This window comes from Mauremys mutica, chromosome 24, assembly GCF_020497125.1.
Source record: "Mauremys mutica isolate MM-2020 ecotype Southern chromosome 24, ASM2049712v1, whole genome shotgun sequence".
Taxonomy (NCBI): domain Eukaryota; kingdom Metazoa; phylum Chordata; order Testudines; family Geoemydidae; genus Mauremys; species Mauremys mutica.
This window is the reverse complement of record NC_059095.1, coordinates 2,618,028-2,638,674: the sequence shown is the minus strand read 5'-3', so window position 1 is coordinate 2,638,674 and position 20,647 is coordinate 2,618,028.

Genomic DNA, 20,647 nt, shown 5'->3' with positions numbered 1-20,647 from the left:
CCAGAGGAGTCATGGGGGTGGGGGGGTGGGAGTTGTTCAAACTCAAGGCACCAGGGAGGGGAGACTCCCCCCCCCCTCTCCCCAGAAGCCACATCCATGAGTTTGGCACTGACTCCCGTTGACATCAGCTGTTGGCTCCCGAGAGGCCAGTGGGAGGTGGTGATGGACAGCTCTAAAATGCCAGTTTATCCCAACACATTAAATCTTGTTGCCTGGCTCCCAGCTCTGGCAGGGCAGGAGGAACCAGCTCCCCCTCCCCGCTCAGCAGCGAGGGCCTGCGTCTATAGGGCCTGGGGAAAGGTGACACCGATGGAGTTTCATCACCGGGCCCAAACATAGGTTGCAGGCTGCTGCCCATCCCCGTGGTGTCTGGGCACGTCCCATGTCAAACTGGTGGGAACAGCCAAGTCCCTAGCAGACTCCGTGGCATAGCACATTGTGATGCTGTGTCAGCCTCTACTCAGCTGGGTGGGGCTGTGGGGCCAAGGGACCCCTGGGGGAAGGCAATATCTCTGTGGAATCAAAGTGTGCGGCGTCAGCTGGGATCATTCACACTGAGCAGACCCCCCTGCTGTGGGGCTGCAGGAGACGTGCACATGGGGGCCACCCCTGGGTGTCCCCCGTGGCACTGGGAGGCAGGCGCCAGCAAGACCCCATGCACCCGAATGTGCGAGGCCCGGAGCAGAGCAGTCAGGGGGCAGTGGGGAGTTTCCCAGGCCCTGTGAATTGGCAGGTGGGGCAGGGACAGGGGCTTTCGGGGATGGGTTACGTTTCCTGCAGGGATCCTGCACCCAGTGGTGGCAGAAGGGCTGCGCCCTTGTCCGTGGTGCTGAAACCACTGAGGCTACAGAGCCTGCAGCCAGGCGCTTCCTGGGGCTTGCAGACACCTGCCGGGAGGTGGGTCCGATCCCCTCCCCACACACAGGCCGTGCAACCCACACCCCCGTGCCCCTCTCACGGGGGGGCCTGGCTCTGAGCCCCTGGATCTGTTGTAAATAAGGAGTGAGTCAGCACTGCTACACTGGTGGCAAGCCAGAGCACGTGTGTGGAGAATGAGACCCAGAGAACACACAGAGCCAGCCCCTCCCCCAGAGCACCCCCAATTGTGTACAACCCCCCCATGGCCCAGCAAACACATATCACAGCCCTGCCCCCAGCACTCCCCATGTGTGTACAACCCCCCCAACCCTGCCCACCCATAGCCCAGCAAACACGTCCCAGCCCCTCCCCCAGAGCACCCCCAATTGTGTACAACCCCCCATGGCCCAGCAAACACATATCACAGCCCTGCCCCCCAGCACTCCCCATGTGTGTAACCCCCCCCCACGGCCCAGCAAACACATATCACAGCCCTGCCCCCAGTGCACCCCCATTGTGTACAATCCCGCCCCACGGCCCAGCAAACACATCCCAGCCCCTCCCCCAGAGCACCCCCAATTGGGTACAACACCCCCCCGCACAGCCCAGCAAACACATATCACAGCCCTGCCCCACAGCACTCCCCATGTGTGTACAACCCCCCCAACCCTGCACACCGATAGCCCAGCAAACATGTCACAGCCCCTCCTCCAGAGCACCCCCAATTGTGTACAACACCCCCCCGCACAGCCCAGCAAACACATATCACAGCCCTGCCCCCAGTGCACCCCCCAATTGTGTACAATCCCGCCCCACGGCCCTGCAAACACGTCACAGCCCTGCCCCCACAGTACCCTCCCTTTGTGAACACACACAATGCAGAGCCAAACACACATCCCAGCCACCTCCCTCCACACCCCCACACCCAGCACCTCAATGCGCTGACATAACACAGCCAGACAACCAGCCCCGCAGGCGGGGCAGGCCCCCAGCCAGCTACAACTAATAAGGGCTCGAGTGGGAGTGGGGCCTGGACCGTGGCTGCTTCCAAACACGGGCCGAGTTCCCTTCAGGGCAGCTCAGGCGCTCGGCATCATTATGAATGAGCCAGAGTCCTGCACCGCCCGGCGCTGGCGTCTCGGCTACAGGCAGCCGCAGACACAAAGCCGACAGCCCTGACAGAGGGAAAATTGCTTCCGTTCTGACACATTCTGAAGTAATAAAAAGGAGAAGACGGGAAATAAACTGCTAATAAGTCACCGAGACTCACCTGGGAGCCAGAGCCGGCTCTGGCTGCTGCAGCGTGGACAAAGGCCGCAGAGCCTGGGACGGGGCTGTCCCTACCCGGGTGCTGCTGGGAAGGAGGCCAGATGCTACTCAAGTAGGCCAGTGCGAGTTTCAGGGCCGCCCCGCAACCTGCAGGCTGACAGCCCAGGAGAGAGAGGCCCGGCTGCTTACTGGGGTGTGGGCAAAACACGAACCATCCAGGGCTGGGGTTTGTGCTGTGTCTGGCCTTTATCTCTGGGCCGGTGGAGCAGCAGGGCGGCCGTGCGCCTTGTGGTGACGGGCTGTGTGTTCTGCTCCTCGTCGGGCCCTTCGTTAGCACCCTGCCAGGCCTCCCTCTCTGATGTGTAACCGCCGCCGGGCCCGTTCCCTCCGAGCCCCGTTTCACCCTCCTCTCAGATTGCAAACTCCCTGCGGCAGGGACCCTGTCTGCGTGTGTATGAACAGCGCCAAGCATAGCAGGGCCACAGACCTGCCCGGGAGCCTTTGGGTGCTACTGGACTATCAATAATCTCCCCCAACGGGCCCATGCTGAGAGTGTCCTGCCTGGGTCCCCCGGCTCCGGCCTTTCCCCAGCCTGGACTTGCTTAAAACCTTCGTGCTAAACCTTGGGGGAAAGGGCCCAGCCCGCGAGGGCTGTTCCACCGGGGACACCGGGAGTGGGGAGGATTAAAGGCCTGTCAGTCCCCTCCCCCATTGCTGCTGGGGGGGGGGGGTTCACCAGTCATAAACCGTTGCTGTCAGCCCCTGAGGGCAAGGAGATGGAGTGGGAGGCACAGCTCTGGGCTCAGCGATGGGTTTGGAGTTCAGTCCCCTAAGCAAAGGGGCGTTTTAGCTCCCCCACCCCCAGAAGGGAATGTGCCCCATCTCGCCCGCCTCCAGAGTCCAGGCTCCGTCCCACCACCCACAGACTAGCTCACCCGTGGGAAGTGGCTGGGGCCTATGTCTCGGAAAGTTACCCTAGGAACTTAAGCCTGTGGTAATGGGCCCAGGCAGAGGGGGATACACGGGCTGGGAGACAGGTGGGCAGAGAGAGACGGCAGGATCGAGGGATGGGGTTGGAGATTGGTTGGATGGCTGGACACAGGGATGGGGATGGCTGGATAGGTAGGCAGGGAACCAGGCCTGGGTTCTGAGCACTTTGCTACCTGTCTGCCCCCCATCTGGCGGGGAGGGGGCTCGTTCAGTGACAGGAGCATCCTGGAGAGATGTGGCACTAAACAGCACACGGCCCTGGGGTGGCCAGGGCAGGAAGAACACTAATGGCCATCGGCCTCCACTGGAGACCCGCAGACAAGGGGGGCTGAACATGTGAACACGCGAACACGCACAAATCTGCTTCCTTAACAGCTGAGCTGATATTTTCAAGTGGGATCCTATTTCAGCTCCCCTCCTCCATGCACCCCACTCTGATCACATACCCTGGTCAGGAACAGCAGCCAACTGCCCCCAGGCATGGCCTGGTTTTCCCCTTGCACCCCAGGGTGAAATGCCATTCCCCCAGCTCCTATCCCAAATTCCGGGTTGCCCAGTGTGGGTCCTTCTCCGATAAGAGTGTGATGGTCTTTGGGTGGGTGCTGATGCACAAACTCTTCTGTCCTCTTCTGGATGCAAGCAGAACTGCCCAGCTGTGAATCATAGGCCCTATACTGTTCATCGGGGAGGAGTCTCCTTATAGCTCAAGCAGTGGGGGCCTGCGCTTTAGGTTCTGAGCTCCAGCGCCACCTGCACACCCAACACCCAGCACATACGTGGCCAGGGCATGTCAACCCCCTTTGCTGCTGCTCAGTACGGCTGACGGGGAGCACCCCACTCGCTGGGATCACGGGGCTCCAGCCCCATCCCGGCTATGGGGAGGACCTACCCCCCCTGTGCTTGGAGATGCAGCAGCCAGGCGTGTTCCGGTTTCACGGGCGAAGGCGGATGTAAGGCAGATCCTCCCTCCGCCCAGAGGAGGCGGCAGGGGCTGGAGCCTGGCAGCAGTTGAGGCCAGGGGGCCGCAGTAAAATGCTTCGCTGTTCAATGTTAACTAATGCGCCCGCTCAGCTGTGCCCTCGTCCCCCTGACATCAGCATTTCTGCAGGTTTCACTGAAGCAGCAGAGGGAAGATCAAGCAGCCCCAGGGGAGTGGGGTGAAGAAACTGCCTCCAAGATCCAATCAGGCTCTGAACTGGAGTCAGGAGCTGGGGGGGTTATTTTGTGGGGATGGGGAAGACTCTGTCTCCCCCCCAACCAATGTGTTCCTGGATCTGCCAAATGCTCAGTGTAAATGGGCTCTGCCCTGCTGAAGCCTCTGCCCCTCCCCAGCCAGGGCACGGCCTTGTCCCCAGGGGTTTGCATTACAGTTTTGCTAAATGATGCAGCTTCTCCCTCCGCTCTGTCCCCGGGAACAGCCCCGCTAACCGGCGTTGGGGCCGGGGGGGCCCGCGGCAATGGATACGCCTGAGCCAGGAATTTTGTGAAATTGATTCCGAGCCAGAGGCGCAGCTCAGCAGGGAGCTGAAATGGCCTGGGCTCCCCTCCCCGTGAGCCCAGCGAGGGCCCCAAACCACAGCCCTGGGCTCGTCTGTCCAGGCGTTCCCCAGCTCCCCTCCCCGGAGCAGGCGTCAATTCACAGCCAAGGAAGGCAAAGACCAAACCCAAGGAGGGACGTCCTGTTTTCACTGGCTTGTAACTAAGCTCAGCCCAGGCGGGACTGCAGGGCCCGGCCCCGCTTGGGGAGCCCAGAACGTGCTAAAGCAGCTGCAACCAGGTGAAGTCCATTCCAAGGTCAGAGGAAAAGGTCACTGCAGCTACTGTCCTTCCCAGCTCCCCTGCCCCCGGAAGCCTGGATCCTTCGCCAAGCAGCCGCCTGATCTGAAATCAGTGAAGATCAAGTGGGGTCCTGGGCTGGTCCCAGGGGAGAGCACGGGGGCGGGGGGCTGTCCACTCTTGTGGTGTAGCTGGCTCAGGGCGCTGGGGATGAGATACGGACCCCAGGTCACTGGCTGGGAGCAGCTCAGAGTCATTCCTGGGAATCAGAGGGGAGGGAGCAGGGGGGAGCTCCCCCTCCTCTCCCTGGCCTGGGGAGCAGCCCCCCCCCACCCCCACAATGAGTGTGAGCTCATCTCCGTCTCACAGCCATTGTGTGGAATGAGTCAGTGGATCTCAGTCCAGCCCCCAGGTGTCCATCCATGGACTGTCTTCCTCCCCCGTCCTGCAACCCAGCAGGGTCAGAGGGGTCAAGCACTGGGCCTATCACAAGGAACCCACCCCCCAGCCCCATGCCAGAAGGGGTCCCTCCAGGGCAGGGCTGAGGCCCAGAGGTGGGAGCAGCTGGCCCTGCCCGGTGGATAAACAGAGCATTTCAAGAGTGTAAACCTGGCACCTCTCACCAGCAATACATTCACTTAGGTCTTTTTTTTTTAACATGCCTTTAATTGGGAGAGCATGTGGACCAGCTCCTCCCCCCCGCCCCCCCGATGTACTTAGCTCTGAGCAACAGCGAGAATATCGATAGATCCCTATCGACCCTCCAGCCAACGAGCCGGCTTCATATTTCCGCCAAGTGCGGACAGCTCATTAATTATTGAGATTTCTCTCACTCTCTCCCTCCCCATCCCTCCTTGATCCACTAACCTGCAATCAAAACCCCAACCAGCCCAACACAGAAATGCTGCTAAGGACTGATCCTAACCAATCTGACCTCTGTGGAGCAAACACCAAGGCTGAAAAGGGTAACAGAGATGTGCAAAAGGGTGAGTATTGCAAGGTTCTAGCCTGAGAGATAAAGGGTTCTAGGTTTGGCTATAGCAGGTTGGAGTAAGGTGACCTAGAACCCAGATGTCTGGGGAAAGTAATGGGCTAGGCTGATCTACAGCAAATGGTGGGGTAATCTAGAATCTGGACAGCTAGGAGAGAAGGGGTTCTAGATTTGAAGATGAGAAGTGGGATACGAAAACCTAGAACCTGAATGTCTGGAAAAGAAGGGGTTCTGGGTTAGGCAACAGCAGGGGTCATGAAACAGAACACAGATGGTAGGTAGAGAAAGGCTTCTAGATCTTGCTATAGCAGGTGGCAGGGCTACTTAGAATACATAAGAACGGCCATACTAGGTCAGACCAATGGTCCATCTAGCCCAGTATCCTGCCTTCCAACACTGGCCACAGCCAGATGCTTCAGAAGGAATGAACAGAACAGGGCAATTTATCAAGTGATCCATCATCCCCTGTCATCCAGTCCCAGCTTCTGGCATTGACAAGTTTAAGGATACCTGGAGCACAGACTTACATTCCTGACTATCTTGGCTAATAGCCATTGCTGGACCTGTCCTCTATGAACTCAGCTAATTCCTTTTTGAACCCAGTCATGCTTTTGGCCTTCAGAACATCCATCCCCTGGCAACAAGTTCCACAAGTTGACTGTGCGTTGTGTGAAGAAATACTTCCATTGCTTTGTTTTAAACCTGCTGCCTTGGGTGACCCCCGGTTCTTGTGTTATGTGAGGAGGTAAATAACACTTCCTTATTCACTATCTCCACACCAGCCATCGACCTCTATCCTATCCCCTCTTAGCTGTCTCTTTTCTAAGCTGAACTCTGCCAGTCTTTTAAATCTCTCTTTATATGGAAGCTGTTCCGTTCCCCTCCTCATGTTGTTGCTCTTCTCTGTACTCTTTCCAATTCTAATGCATCTTTTTTGAGATGGGGCGACCGGAACTGGGTGCAGTATTAAAGGCGTGGCTGTATCATGGATTTATACTGTGGCATTATGCTATCTTCTGTCTTATCATCAATCCCTCTCCTAATGGCTGCTAACATTCTGTTAGGTTTTTTTGCCTGCCACTTCACATCGAGCAGATGTTTTCAGAGAATTATCCACAGTGACTCCCAGATCTCTTTCTTGAGTGGTAAAAACTAATTTAGACCCCATCCTTTGTATGTACGGTTGGGATTCTGTTTTCCAAGGTGCATTACTTTGCATTTATCAACACTGAATTTCATCTGCCATTTTCTTGCCCAGAAACCCAGTTTTGCGAGATCCCTTTGTAACTCTTCACAGCCAGCTTTGACCTTAATTATGTTGAGTAATTTTGTATCATCTGCAGACTTTGCCACCTCCCTGTTTACCCCTTTCCCCAGATCATTTATCTAGGTGTCTGACGGAGGCATACAGAATTTTGCTTCCACCAGGAGTTGGCTTCTCTTTACAAAAGGACCTGGGTCTCTGAATAGAATGCCATTGTCCCCGCCAAGGCAGAGATTACACAGAGCAGGCTTGAAAGAGACCCACTTCCCTTTCATGCCTTTTCATTGTTGTTTCTTTTTAATTGTTTGGGGACTGCACTTCGCACCTCAAAGGGCTCCCAAAAAGCACCTCACCACAGAGAGAAGAATGAGCAAAGGGTGGCCTGGATTGTTCGGCTTGGATGCTGGCTAATTTCACTTCACCCTGACCTGAAATTCTAGGGGGAAAGATATTCCTGGATGAAGCAGGACGGAGGAGGCCAGGAGAAGCTGCTTCTCCCGCTTCATCGCCCCCCACCCCCACCCCCCAATGCCTCTGTGCAGGGTTAAATTGATGTAACGCTGCTAAATTCAACCTAAACTTGTAGAGCAGACCAGGGCTTAGTCTCACAAGAAGGATCATTGTGCACATCTCACGTGTGCACAAAGTCACGCTCACCATCTCAGCCTGAACTTTACATGATGCCTCTGATTAAACGTCCCCTGTGCTCATGGACTCGTCTCTCCCTCTAGTGGTTAGAGGCCGCTAATGCAAGGGAAGTGCTGCTACGAGCTACTGCTCCTTGTCCCTCAACAGGGTGGTGGAGCAGCTGTTTCTTGCGACCCAAAGGTGGGGGGTTTGCATCCCTCCTCACTCTTACACTGACAGCTGTGTGGCCTTTCCTGGGGAGATCTTTCTGGGTGAGGAAGAAAGAGGTCATTTGGGCTGCCCTTTGCAGGGCAGGAGGATGCTGCTGGAGGTGGGAACAACCTCACCATCTTATTTGCCACCATTTAGATCTTTAATTTAAGCCTTGTGACTCAGCAGGGGGCAAACTGCCTGTTGAGTCAGCACTGAAACAATCCGACACTAGGAGGCGCTGTGCGGCAGGGCAGTCTTGCTGTGGGAGCATATGTCTCTGAGACTCAATAGTGAACCAATTCCCTGGTGTACTCCCCTCCGTGTGCATGGCTTAAACCCAGCAATGTTAGATAGCCAAGTCTCGGCAGGTGATCCGATTGAGCTGTCATTGGAGGTTCTGAAGAGCAGGTTGGACAAACACCTGTCAGGATGGTCTAGATAATACTTAGCCCTGCACTGAATGCTGCGGTCTGGACTAGACAACCTCTCAAGGTCCCTTCCAGTCCTACGATTCTATTACTTCATGTGATGTGGTGTGAACGGCAGAGATACCAGCGGGACAGGCTTGTCTGGGACACGGCTTGATGAGATGTTCCAGAGTGTAAAGTCCATTTCTGCAGTCACAGACAGGATTGTGTCTCGGAGGTAAGCACAGATCTGCCGTCCGTGGGGTCAGTGCGGGCTGGGCTGGGGGTGTTAATTAGCCAGCAGAGAGATACAACAGAAGCTACTCATGGTCATTAGGGTCCTCTCCCTTTGCCCCAGTGACCCATGTGTGGGCAAATAATTAAGAAGAGCAGTGTAATTAATTAATAATAGCTGTGATCAGCCTCAGAGCTAATGTTAAGGTTATTAAACCAAACCAAACTGAACAAAACCAAACAAGAAAGGAGCGGTTGCAAATAAAACAAAGCAGATTATTTTCCCCTCCTCTAAGCAAAGAAATGAAATTACAAGGCAGCTTGTCATGGCATAACAGTGTTAGCTAAAAAATAAAAAAATAAACCCCCAATCCCTGAAACGCCTGCTGTCTGGGCCCTTGTGTAATAGACAATATTTCACTCATCCGGCAGCTTTTTGCAATTAGGGAGACATTTGTAGGCAGTTGTTTGGCACACGATGCATAAATACATGCCATTATTTCCACTACTCGGAAAAGACAGGGCTCGGCTGCTAAACACGCCTCTTCCGCGCATGGGAATCTCATCCCTTTCTCACGTGGGACCAACCCTCAGGCCACCGTCTGCCTATTAAAATCGGGATAAACACCAGATTATATTGATTTAAAAAAATACCCACAAAGCCCACCTCTCCCCCCAGCAGCGGTGAACATTTTCACATCTGTCGCTGGCTGTCGCCTCATGAATAATTCATCCATCTCATGAATATGCAACGCTTGGGCCCTGTGATTAGCTTCAGATGAAACATAGCTTCATTCCTCACAGGCGATTGGATGCTGGGACGTCCCTGGTAGTTCTCCTGGCGTATCCCCCTCTGAACTGCCCGGTTCCAATCCCCAGAGCCACCTGAGAGTGGCCAGAAGGAATTCATTGCCCTACTGAACTTGGGGAAGTTCTCCCGGTGCTGATGCCTCAGCCATGAGGCCATTGGGGGCAGAGGTGACGCTGGCAGGTTCCTTTGCCAAGCGCGGGAACGAAACCCTTTCCCTTTAGTTCAGAAAGCCCTGGGTGACTCTGGCCTGAGTGAAAATGAGGGGGAGGGCACCGGCTGGAGCTGACGGGTTCTGTGCAATCTGGCTTCATCCCAGCGCCTGTCCTGCCCCATACGCACAGCTGTGGCAATGCACCTCAGTCCGGATCAGCAGCACTCCCTGCTATACCCGCCCTGGACTCTCCCACGCCACCACACCCCGAGCTCTGCCAATGCCCTTCAGTCTGACCTTCACGGCTGCTCCAGCACAGAGCCTCTCCCAAACAGGAGAGGGGCTGGGATGAGACCTGACCAACTCAGTTCATGAACTGAAACGTTTCCCGTCTCTCTGTGGGGACCGCCCTCCAACGGGCCCATCTTATCTCTGGGGGAGACCAGCATCTCCCAGCTGCCCCAGGAGGAGTCTCCGGCTCCCATTTACGGGCAGGCTGTAATGCTGGTACGCAGAGCCTGGCTACTGCTGGAATTCAAAATTCCAGGCCTGAATCGAAGGGGAGGAAATCCCTGGAATCCAGAATTCAGGCTGAAGAGCCGTGCAGGTGGCTTAGGTATGACCGTGCCGTGGGGCGAAGCCTTGGCAGGACGCTCCCAGGAGCCCCATACTGGATCCCTTTTATTTGCTCCTTGCCCTGCACTGTGACTCGGAGCTCAGTGCTGGGCGGAGGGGGCACCAGCTGACTTTTCTCAGCCAAACAGCCTGGTCCGGGGTAAAGTTCACCACCCCCGTTGCCCATCCACCCTGAGGGGGTGGGGGAACGACCCGCTGCGTTTCAGACAGGAATGGTATTAGGAACGCTCCCGTCCAAACGGGAACCACTGCGGGGCCTGTGCTGTGCAGCAGGGGAGCCCGTGATCCCAGTCCCCCCTTCTGGCCTGGGAATCCATGCGCTTCCCTTGGGTTGGTCACGGGACTGGGCGGTAGAACAGCTCTGCCACTGACCCCCTGTGTGACCTTGGTTGAACGCCCCCATCCACGTGCCTCAGTTTCTCCTCCAGCCCTTTGTCTGTCTTGTCTATTGAGATGTAAGATCCCTGGGGTCGGCACTGTCTGACCACGTGGTGTCCAGCTCAGTGGGGGCCTGATCTCATCTCAGCCTCTAGGTGCTCCTGGAACCTACATAATTAACGGTGTAAATCGGCCTGCGATGGAGCTGCCCCACTGTAGACCAAGCAACTGGCCCATTGCTGAGGTTGGGTTAACAGGGATGCATCTGCCCCAAAGAACTTTAAAGTGGGACTGGAGATTATTCTGTATCAGGACTAGCCCTCTGCCGACCAAGGGGGCTCTGGCTCCTTCCCCGCTCCCGCCAGGTACCTCGGCTCTGGAGAGCTATTGACAAACAAGGGGGATTGCAGAGTCAGAGCGAGACCAGTGATGGAGCTGGCTGAGAAATCCTGCACTGCCTGGGAAATGGGTCTGACAGGTCACTTCCACCTCTCTGGCCAGGGGCGGCTCTATGTATTTTGCTGCCCCAAGCACGGCAGTCAGGCGGCTTTCGGCGGCTTGCCTGAGGGAGCTCCGCCGGTCCCGCGCCTTCGGCGTACCCGCCGCCGAATTGCCACTGAAGCTGCGGGACCGGTGGATCTCCCGCAGGCATGTCCCCGTAGGCAGCCTGACTGCTGCCCTCCCGCGGCTTGCTTCGCTGGTGCCTGGAGCCGCCCCTGTCTCTGGCACCAGGACACGTGGCCACCTAAGACCTTAGGGGCAGCTGGATGCACCATGTGGTTGCTGTGGCCCTGGGATGAGGCAGCAGAAGCCAAGAGTCAGCGAGGTCCATTCATGCTGCCGAGTGCCTCTGGGATTGACCACCCCTGCCTGCTGCTTTTGCATCTCTGTGCACAGGGGCCAGGCCCTGCTGCTTACAGCTCACCTGGGCTGCAGGGTTCCTGGCACACCTCATCGAACAGCCAGAAAGCCCCACCCCCATGCTCCCAAACCTGCTCGGCTTGTTCCCAGGAGGTGGCAGGGTGGGGGGCTGCCTCCTTCCTCAGCCGGCGAGGGGGACAAGAAGAGTGTGCGACTCCACAGACTGACCAGCTGGGGGCGCTGTTGGAGAGGGTGTCATTCATGCTGGGCTTCCCCCCGCCCCCCATTGGATGTGCTCTGCAATCTGAGGCGTCAACCAATTTTACAGAGGAGGGGTTGAGCCAAGTGGTGCAGATCTCTCCCCAAAAGGACCCTGCCTAGCTGCTGCCTTGCACAACAGGAGGATGGCAGTTAGAGACCAAAGAGACATCTTAGCTCAAGGCAGGATACAAGCCCGTGAGAAGATGCATCTCCCAGCACCCACCTCCAGTAACAAACTTGCTTCTGCCTTCCAGGGAGGGGGTGGGGTTTTGCTTCCACCCATATGTCGATATCAACCGGCGAAGGACAAGAATCAGAAAGACAGAAATCCACACGCAAATCCCAGCTCTTCCTTTTCTACCTCCTCTGCCCACCATCCACAACAAAAGGATTTTGCAAAACTCGCTATCCCCGTATCTCTCAGGCAATGAGAGATTTCCCCCCTCCACCCTCCCCTCTGCTAGAATAAATTAGCACCTGGGAAAGCTGCAATCTTGTCCAATATGGGCTCTTTAATAGGTGTGATTTTTATTGGGCATGCAGTCTGCATCCTTTACTTCAGAATAGTATTTATTCTTATTTTATTTTGCTTTTTCTATCAGATGGCAGGAGCTACCCAGGAACAAAATAAATGAACAGAACAATAATGTTAAAAACCCACTTTCAGCCTGAGTTATTTTCCTCCTGTTAAACAAACATGCACAGAATCCCCCAATACACACACACACACACAAAACACAAGCTCATCCAAACAGCAAAACAAGTATCTCCCCTTGAACTGCCACTGAACCCATGGGGGGCTGTTGCAGGTAGCAATGCCCTCAAGCTGGCATGCACAATGGCAGGTGCAAAGAGGAGCTTTCAAAAAGACACAGATCCCTATTGCTAGCCTGCAAATACTTTGCACTGGGAAAATGTGTTAGCAAATGAACCAAGCCTCTTAGCGAAGTTAGCAAAGGTTCAGTCACTTGTATGGTTTCTTTTCTTTCTTTGAAAGCACTGCAGTTAAATCCAGCCCAATTAATCCCCTAGAGAGCTGGCTGCCCCTTCTTTGTGCCTACTGGGAAGGCATACCCAAAAGTCTCTGAGTTTCCGGCCTGGACTGCCACTGCTGTCTCTGTTTAGGTATTCTGCAATGGAAAACCGGCCTTGACCCTTGGCACTTTGATATACGCAACCCTGATCTCGCTGTGCCCTGCGTATTGAAATTCCAGGCTGTGTCCTGGTCCGTTCTAGGCAATGTGCTCCAGCAATGCACGACATCACAACCACCAGCTCACACCCTGCGTTCTAGGCAATGTGCTCCAGCAATGCACGACATCACAACCACCAGCTCACACCCTGCGTTCTAGGCAATGTGCTCCAGCAATGCACGACATCACAACCACCACCTCATACCCTATGTTCTAGGCAATCTGCTCCAGCAATGCACGACATCACAACCACCAGCTCACACCCTGCGTTCTAGGCAATCTGCTCCAGCAATGCACGACATCACAACCACCACCTCACACCCTGCGTTCTAGGCAATCTGCTCCAGCAATGCACGACATCACAACCACCACCTCACACCCTACGTTCTAGGCAATGTGCTCCAGCAATGCACGACATCACAACCACCACCTCACACCCTGCGTTCTAGGCAATGTGCTCCAGCAATGCACGACATCACAACCACCAGCTCACACCCTGCGTTCTAGGCAATGTGCTCCAGCAATGCACGACATCACAACCACCAGCTCACACCCTGCGTTCTAGGCAATGTGCTCCAGCAATGCACGACATCACAACCACCAGCTCACACCCATCCTCGACTAATGTCAAAGCAGGAAACGTGAAGGGGCTTCAGCTTTGCCCATAAGACAATGTGGGGGGCGAGCTGCAATGCTCTTGGCGCTGAAAGTTTTGATTTCTTTTAAATAAACAATGACACTGTCACAAACCCCAGCTCCCAGCATCTGGAGAACCGGGACCTGAGACCGGCCATGCTGGGTCAGACCAATAGTCCATCCAGACAGTGGCCACTGCCAAGCGCTCCAGTGGGAATGAACAGAACAGGGCAGTTATGGGGTGATCCATCCCCCCTCCTTGAATCTCGTAACAAAGGCCGTGGAGATGAGGCTATAGATGGAAGCTGATGCTGTCTCTGTGTTGGATTAGCTACCTCCGAGCTACTTCCACCAGACTGAGAAGGAGGGGGAATTACTCCGAGGCAGAGCCATTGATCTTCACAACATCATTTGACATCCCCCCCACCCCGAATTGCTGTGGTATTGCATTATCGCCTGGTCCACCCCCTGGCTTGCAAGGCTGCAGTGTGATTTAACAGGGTATAATCCTCTCTAATAGAAATGATATTTCTCCCATCCTGCCAGCCCTGGTATCAGTGCCTGCTCCTGCCTCATCAAGCCCCCCCCCAACACACTCCCTTCGCTGAAATTTTAGTTTCAGCATTTTCCTACTAACAAGAATAAATAATTCAGCATCTCTCCACCTGTCTCATTAGCACCCATCTCTCTCCTCCTTCCACCACTTTATCCTATCTTCCCGGCTCTGAATCTAGTTACTTGAGGCTTATTTTCATTCCGTTGGAGACTCTTGCCTCTCACCAATAATTTCAGTGCCTGGGGGTTGTGTCGGGAGGGAGGGGGGCTCACCCGCCACCTTTCCTTCTAGTTCCCCCCTTTCTCTCTCCCCGTGTGTGTGTTTCACACTCACATAAAACGGGCTCGTTTGGAACCCATCCATGGGGCTCCAGCCCACCCTCCGTTCAGCAGAGCTAACATTTTGCCAACCTCCCTTGAACTCCCTGCAATCTCTGTCCCACCGGGCTTGCTGGAGCCCCCATCAAGCCAAGCTCACTTACCGCCTCTTAACATGCTGCGAGGCTGCAAAACAACATGCCCAGCGCCTTCGGCCGCCACAACCCATTCATTCAAAAAGAGCAGCCCCCTAAATCCGTTGCAGCCGGGGACAACCCTGCTTTGTTCCGATGAGATGGTCAGTTACCAGGCACTGAGCAATAGCCGTAACACAGCATGCAGACAACCCCCGCCTCAACTTTATTAAAAGGGGGGGGGAGGGAAGGGGAGATTTCCCCCTTCTTAAAAATCTGTGCAGCAGCAGCCAGCCGTGCAAAGACAAGTCAGCCCTGCACGCGCCAGACGCTGCCCCTCCGGAGATGCCTGGAAGTAAACGCGGGCGGGGGGGGGCACTGAAGCAGGTTCCTAAAGGTGCCTGGGAAGTGCCGGGACCTTGGGAGGGGAGAGGCAGCTGCGGGGCAGGACTTAGCGACGCCACCCGGGGCGAGCCGAGAAGTTTGGGCTTTAAATGCGATGGGGGGGGGGGCGGGAGCCACGTACCTGCTGCAGGGGGGGCGCCGCCGCCGCTCGCGCCGGGGTCTGCAGGAATCTCCCCCGCGCCGCCCGGGGAGCAGGTGCCGCGGTCAGCGCCGGCTGGGAAGCGCCCGCATCTCCGGGCGCAGGCGGGCGGGGGGCTGGGCAGGCCGGGGGCGGGGCCGGGGCCGGGGGCTCCCCCAGGAGGGGGCCGGGCTCCCGCAGCGGGCTGGGGGGCAGAGCCAATCCCGGCGCCTCCGAGGCAGCGGGGTGGGAACAAAGGGGGCACCGAGCCGAGCGCGCCGCCTGCTGCTGCTGGGCCCCGGGGTGCTCGCGTCCCCGCCCGCAGCCATGGGCCGCGAGCCGCCCGCCCGGTCCCCGCCGCCTGCCCGCCCCGAGCCGGCCGGCAAAGATGCTCAATTGCTCTTGCCAGGGGAGGGCGTGTGTCCGTGCTGCGCATGCGTCGCTGGCTCTCCCTTCCTCGCCACACCTCCCCCCCCCCATCTCCTGGCCGTGCCAACCCCGCACCCCCCAGATCACCCGCGCGGAACCGGGGCGCAGCCCCCCCCCAAGAACTTTTGCAAAACTTTCCCAGATTATTGGGGGGCTGGTGAGATCCGGGGGGTGTTGGGAGCTGCATATTTATACGGATTCTCTTTTGTTTTGCTCTTTGAGGGATGCAAAATCTAGGAAGTGACACCCCCCCCGCCCCAGCCCCAGCCCTGCTGGCAAGATCTGCTCAGCTGCCTTAGCCAGCGTTAAAGTTTGCAAACAACCTGACCAGCAAGAAAACAAAATCGACTCCAGTTCTGCAGGCTCAGACAGCTCTGGTGTAGGGTGCCCGCTGGACTGTGGGGCAGGAGTCAGAGGGTGGTGCTGATAAATAAATAGCGTGGCAATTTCTAGTGCTTTGAATTTAGGGAGCAACTGGGAGGCCGAGATCTAAGGGCCCATAGCAGGACAGTCATTGGGCAGAGCAGGTGGAAGGATAAAGTCCTAGGGTTGCCTTGGGTTGGTGCACTGCTGTTGTTCATTATTTCTATTCTGGTAGCTTCAGGGACTCCCCCTCCCCCTGCCAAGATCAGGAACCTAACTATGCCAGCGGTGCCCGGGCACAGTGCGAGACAGGCCCTGCCCCAGAGAGCTCACAGTCTGAACAGACAAGAGACCCAAAGGAAGGTTCTTGATCCCCATTTTACAGATGGGGAAACTGAGGCCCGGACCGATCACATGACTTGCCCAAGAGTCCAGCTTGGCCATAGTTAAGCACAGGAAAGCGGCTAGTGTTTAAATGTAAAAATAATAATGAAAAAATCCAGGAAGGTGACAATAATGGGTAAAGGTCAAGAAATGAAAGTGAAGAGCTGGAGTTAAAATAATACAAGTGAAAAACAGTTGGCCGCAGTAGGGAGCAGGGATCCACTTCCAACCCCATTGTGTATCTGCCTGCCCCTTGCCCAGACCTCCCTCCAGTGCAAAGGGAATGGAGAACTCGACCATGCTGATTTGCTCCAGGGTAAAGGACCCTACACAGGGCAATGGAGAACCAGGTCTCTGGTATTCAGCCCAGCAGCCAGGACTCCTGGGTGCTAGTCCTGGCTCTGCCGCTGCCTCTCTGTGCGACACTGGGCCAGTCACATCCTGTTTTCCCATCTGGAAAATGGGTCTTTTGCTCAGCGGGCGGTTGAGGAAATAACACCTGAAGCACTGTCAATCACTCGGCAACCGCCCCTGAAGCACCAGAATGGGGACCCAGCCATTGCAGCAGGAACCAGTGGGTGAGTGCGGCTTTGGGGTGAAAGTTACATCTCCTCATGGGAAGATCCGGCAGCATTCAGTGGAGATGATTAAACCAATTGTGGCCTATCAACGCTATAGATGTGAATGGAGAATGGGGGCTTTTCTGCAGTTCTTTGGCAGCAGCCTATGGAATTCTATAGCAGGGACAGAATTGTCTATTCACCTCTATAGGAGAGGCCGAGGAAACCCGACAGAAACCTTCTCCTTTCCTGTTCCGATGCATAGGACGTTTCCATAAGAGCCAGGCTCCACTTCCTGCCTTTTGTGAGTCACTGTCACAGGCCTAATATTATTTAAGCACAGAGCCCTTCTGTTCCCCCCTCTGCAGTGTGAGTGCAGCTGCAGGGGGCTCGTCTCCTCCTGAGGTCCCCAGGCAATGGGGAAAGGGGCAGAGAGGTTAACTGACTTGCTCAAAATCACACACTGAGTGAGAACTGAGAAGAGAACCCAGGAGTCCTGACCCTTATTCCTCTTTCTCTAACCACTTACCCTCACACCCCTCGCAGAGCCCGGACTCCACGGTCCCCCTGCTCTAACCCACTCGACCCCACTCCCTGGGCTACAGCCCTGCACCTCCAACCCCCACCCAGTTTCCTGCTCTGACCATTCGATCACACTCACACCTAGAGGCAGCAATAGAATCCAGGAGTCCCGAGTCCCAGTCCCCGGCACTAACCACTACATCCCACTGTCTCCGGGAACCAAGGGTAGAGGCCTGGAGCTTTGATCTCCACCAAGTCCCTTGCTCTCCCTACTAGACCCAGCTCTCTCCCAGAGCTGAGAGCCAAAATCAGGCGTCCTGCCTCCCCGTTTGGCTGGGAACAGCCAATGTGATTTCAGCACCATCCACTCCAAGCCCGAGATTTATCCTGGGCCAGTCCAAACCACTGAGCTGAGCCCTGCCCCCACCAGCCCCCGGCTCCTCGACCTGTGTCTAGCATTTTCCAACCTTTGAAGGACTTTGGGGGAACAGAAATCATCTGGCCTTTGACAGCCGTGCTCTGTCTTTTCTCCAACAGGGAAATAACAAGGTGTTTGAGCCAAAGTAGGTCATTTTTTTAAGTGTAACTTCTGACTTGCCGGATAAATCCCTGACAGACAGACAGACACACGCACGGAAGGAGAGACGCACAGACAGATCTCAGAAATCAACTCGCTCCCAGATATTTGCCTCCTCGCTAGCAGTGTTATTGTTTCCCCTTTGTTCTTGGCGCTCTCTGTTCAAACTCCTTCCCTTCCCTTTTCTTTGTTTTTCTAAGCTGCAGATGAAAAGCCAGAGGCTACGATACAGTCTCTGATCTGCACAATGGATCAGACATGAGTGTGTGTGGGAGGAAGAGGGGGTAGTATTAGTTAATTTACTAAAACATGCTGCTTCCCCTTATCTCCGTGATGTGCATTGCTCTATGCGTGTGCACACGTGTGTTCTCCTGTCTCCACTGGGGTTTTCCACCAGTGCAGATACTGCTTTGGGAAATGACAAACCCTCGCCCAGCTGAGGCTAACAGGGGGGCGGGCGAGTGGGGGGGTTTCATACATGCGGAGGCAGCTCCTGCTGCTCTAAGACCTGAGAAAAATCAGGTGAAATGTCAAGCCGTGTTCATGTTTATTTACGGCTGGGAGCACAGCTGGAAGGAACTGGGGGGCGCACTGGGCAGTGGGCGATTCTGAACCATGGGCCTGATTCTCCATTGCACGGCTCATACTGTGGTTATGGACAAATGCAGCCATCCTGATCTGGACAATCCAGGCGCGTGGGCTCACAGAGCATCAAGCAGAATTAAAGTGCAGATTTGCACACACCTGCGCTTGCTTCTCCATTGCCCTGCACTTCGTACAGCCCCGTACCCAGAGCTGAGCAAGGGTGATCCGCTCCCAAGCCAGAAGGGACGTTGCCCTGGTGTGAACAGCTGCAGGTAGGTCCCTGCATCTCCACGAGCGCCTCCCCCAAAGCCCTGGGCTGGGTGTTTGGTCTGTTGGAGGCTTTGCCATTCCAAGCTCCCCTCAGCTCAGCTGAACCTCTTTGTCCATAAACCTGTCAGAAAAGCAGGTGAAAACTCGCCAGATTGAAGGTTCCCAATAATCCTCAGTCAGGAGGGGAATTTATTGCTCATTAGCTTTATTAGCAGACGTCTTCTTAGTTGTTGTTGTTGTTGTGCCGGCTCGTCAGCTGGCGGAAGCAGCCTGCTCCCGTGACTCCAGCAGAGCGCTGCTGATTTACACGGCCCGAGGATGGGGCCCCTCATGTTCGCCGCTCACGGGCTCTGCTAGGTCAGAGCTCTGCAGTGCAGCCCAGGGCCCTGGCTCCAGCCATGAAGGGCTGACACGTCCAGGGACCTGCTGCCGCAAACAAGCATGTGCTTAGCTCTCAGCATGGGAGTCCATGGGGCTGGGCTTGCAGGGACCGGGCCGGATTCCACAGAGATGCAATGAGGGGTGGGGACAGACCAGAGCTGGGGGAGACACAAGACATTGCAAAGAAAGAGGTGGAGGCCATCATGGCTGGCGGGAGACATGGGATCCTTGGAGGCCTGGCTGACCTCTCTCTGTCTTCCAGCAGGACGGCCCCGTGGTCAGCAGCAAGGCCAAGGAGCAACACAGAAGCCAAGAAATCTCCCAACTCAGGGCTGACAGACACGTGGTTGGAGTGGGTGGGTGTTAGGTGTGCGAGAGGGGGGCCTGCCCATGCCTATGATTGGCCCATCAGGGGCCCCTTTCCCCAGTGCCGGGGTCAGACCCAGAGCATCACCAAACTCCCGCACAGTCCAGAAGAGATTCTGGTTGGGGGGTGAGTGATGGCTGGATCCTTTGGCCTGCTTTGCCCAGCTCTCCCCTCTAGCTGTCTCCCCCAGGTGAGACTTGTCCCGCAAGGATCCCCCTCCATGCCTTAACAAAGCTGCCTCTCTAGCATCACCTCCTGCCCCCCCACCCCACCCCAACCTTCTCCGCCTGCCCATCTTCCTAATTGCCTCCCCGTCTGCCTGCGTCTTGCGCTTCCCTGTTCCATCCATATCGCTGTCAGCAGCTGCAGAGAGCGAGCGGGTGCGTCTGAACAGCTTTAATGAGAGGGCACGTTCGAAAAGTGATTATACGCCGTGTGGAAAGGGGCGGAGGGAAGGGGGAATATTGCCAGGCCAAATAGAGTCGCCGTCACGGAGCTGGAGGAGTTGATCGGAAGCAATCAACAACTGGGTGATTAATAAAGGCGGAAAGCTGCTAAGATTGGAGAGTTGCCGTGCAGAGGGAACTACGGCGGAGGGGATCAATGGAGCCGGAGAAGAGCAGCCAGGGGAGCAGGCCGCATGAGGGAAGAATGGAGATGGGTTTATTTCTGCTTCTCCCAGCCAGAGGCTGCAGCTCAGGTGGGCGCTGACTGCGCCCGGGGGCAGGAAGCGAAGGGTTTTAGCTGAGACCTCCCTGGAGTTTTTTGGGCTTGAATTCGAGTCAGATCCATCTGTCACCCAGGAGAGAGGCCCATTTGTGGGGGGCGGGGAGGCTGCCAGACGCCACGGTGGCCTATCCCTTCCGCCTGCCACGTTGCAATTGGAATACAGAGCCAGGGCTCCAAGCTGCTGGGGGGGCAGCGACCCGGACTGAGCCGTAGGGCTCTGGGGGAAATCAGCTGCAGGCTGTTGGGTTTGGTACCACTCTGGAGCCTAGGGCAGAGGAGCGCAGAGCAGCTCTGTCATGGAGCAACCCCCAAACTCTTCCCCACCTGGCCATCCCGGGCAGGGGGTGGGGGGTCCCACCAGGGAAAAGGGAGCGGCATGGCTGAGGTTTGCAGC